At 44.6% G+C, this 2,500-nt stretch overlaps 1 pseudogene; it reads left to right on the top strand.

Moving 5' to 3' along the window:
• LOC137995713 (uncharacterized) overlaps positions 1-2,500 on the top strand; it is a 419,354-nt pseudogene that overhangs the window by 2,483 nt on the left and 414,371 nt on the right.

Here is a 2,500-nt window from a genome sequence, read left to right on the forward strand (position 1 = left end):
TCTTGCAGCGGCAGAATTAAGCCAATGGCGGCTGCATATGAGGCTTTTAATCGGGTGTAGTAGATATAAGCTTGAATGTTTCAGGAAAAGCCAATAATTCTATCTTAATGTAAGAAACGCTGAAGTTCATCGATCAAATATGCCTGGGTACGCTATTAAGACATTCGTGACACACTTAGATCTGTTTTTGTGTTGGAATCTGTTCACTCTGGAGCTGATGAGACCTGGCGAATGCAGGCAGAGCGTTATTTTGGAATTGCGTGACAGATTGTGAAGCACCTCACAGACCATCTTATTATTTGAGGCGGGGGAGGGGGTGGGGTGGGCAGTTCCAAAAAAAAAAATAATAATTTTTGCACAGATAAAAAGTAGAGAAAAACGTACATTAAAAAAATATTGATAATTGAAATCCATGTTAAGGGAGGCATCCAAATTAACAAAATCTGCCGCGAAATTTCAAATCCAGGTTGCGCACAGAGTGTTCTTGGGCGTCTTTGCCAAAGATGAGAATCGACCAATCGTATGGTACTGTTCCCATGGTCGGGGTTTTGCGCCAGTGAGAACGTAAATCATTTTTTACCACTATGGAAGGTGAAGCTTGTTCCTTCCAAGAGATTGTTGGCGGGAAGTGTGATTTCAGTAGCAAGGATAAAGAAAAGTCCGTGAAACTCATTCCATTGCTCAACTGCACCAGTAATATAGATAAGCATAAGTCTGCACTTGCCTTTACTGATGTGCAGAATGAAGTTGAGCTCATTCTCGCAAGAGCGCATCTCTTTTCACGTCTGCAAAACATTGATCAACTTAAGATATGCCCTCACCATCGCGAGACACTTGGTCTTGGCTGGAAACGCAGCTCAACTCGTTGCGACGTCCCGGCTTTACTGTCCTCACACAGTGTGAAAATTAAGAATCAGCCGAGAGCGGAAAGGGGGCTCACTAAACTAGCTTCACAAAAGGTGCTTAACGAAACTGGCATATTCGTTCCCGTCGGATCAGGTGAGTTTTCTTAAAGGTTATTAGTTAACTATATCTTATATAGACACAACTGATAGCAACCGCCATAAATAGCGAAATTAACTATTTATACATCATTATATTTGCAGGCGTGTGCTCCTGCTGCCGAAAGCGCCTTGGCAAGATCGGACGAGAAGTCCCCTCGGGGGAAGTTATAGAGGTTTCTGATAGGATGTGCGCCCTGAGCTTGGTAAGGTGACGATACGTGTAAAAACCACATGATACTAAACGTGAGGATTATTTTCTCCATTTTATACCCGGAGAACGGAAGATTTGAGATGTCGCATGAAAGGGACAATACCGCATTTTTTTCAGTGTTGACTAGTTAGCACATAATTCGAGCAGAGATGTGACTGGACTTTTGTGACTGTTGTTTAGACTGTGGATGGTTCTAGTTGCAGGGCGTCCAACACTATTCTAATTAGCTCACTGATCAATGGCCGCTCGAGAGATAATCAAATCTTTAATCAGACTAATATTTTAGGTGTCCCTGTTTCCTGGCATGACCGCGAGGATCCGGGAACAAGAATAATAAGTGTGGATAACGATAGAGTATAAACCAGATATTCTTGAACAGAGGTAATTATTTAGCAATAATTAACTACCAATAGCACTAAGTAGAAAACAGAATAGACTCAGCGGATAGTATAGACTAGATATGCGTGAGGATCAGGACCCGTCAAGAATCAACCTTTTGTTATGATGGTGCCAAATGTTTCTGCCAAAACAAAAGCTCCAAAGAAAGCTGGTTCCACTGGTGATTAGTCCTCACACCGCTCTTTTTGCGCAGTCAAACCTAATAGAATAGTCTATTTTTGTTAGTATTTAGTAAACTCTAAACATCTGTGTTTCAATCTAAACACAGGAAGGCGGAGGAGGCTCAGCATCTGCAGCAAGTGCAGCTATCGAATCGTTACCGATGGCGCAGAGTACGCCAGCACCACCCGCTAATGCAGCAGAGCAGTCTACCGCCTTGGCCACACTTCCTGAGAGCCTCTACTCACCGTCATTAGATTCTTCCTTAGACATGACATGCACGCCAGTCTCCCGCGGTCGGGCAAAAGATGTGTCGCCGCTTCAGAAAATGAACGAGTTTCTTGAGAGCAAAGATATCAGCCCAGTCCGCTACCCTGCAACTGTACCCTGGTCAGACGCAAGTGCGAGAACACGGAGACGTCATTTGCGCAAGGCCCGCCAAGCAGTGGGTGCGGTCTTAGGAGAAGTGGCGCTGCACCAGTCTGAGCAACTGTGGAGAACCCTCACTACGTACCGCTCTCTAGAGCATGAAGACTTGTCCTGCGGCGAAGAAGATGCAGAAGTAGATGTTGATGACGTTCTGATGAGCGCATTGGCAGATTGCTATAACAGCTCTAGCATGTGGCAGGTCCGGCGCCAAATCCTTTCGATAGTAGCAGACAAGTTTACCTTGCGCACGATAAGAAGGTGGATTCCAGACCTCACTAGATATTGGCTCACTACAGCA

This window comes from Montipora foliosa, chromosome 3 (assembly GCF_036669935.1).
Source record: "Montipora foliosa isolate CH-2021 chromosome 3, ASM3666993v2, whole genome shotgun sequence".
NCBI lineage: Eukaryota > Metazoa > Cnidaria > Anthozoa > Scleractinia > Acroporidae > Montipora > Montipora foliosa.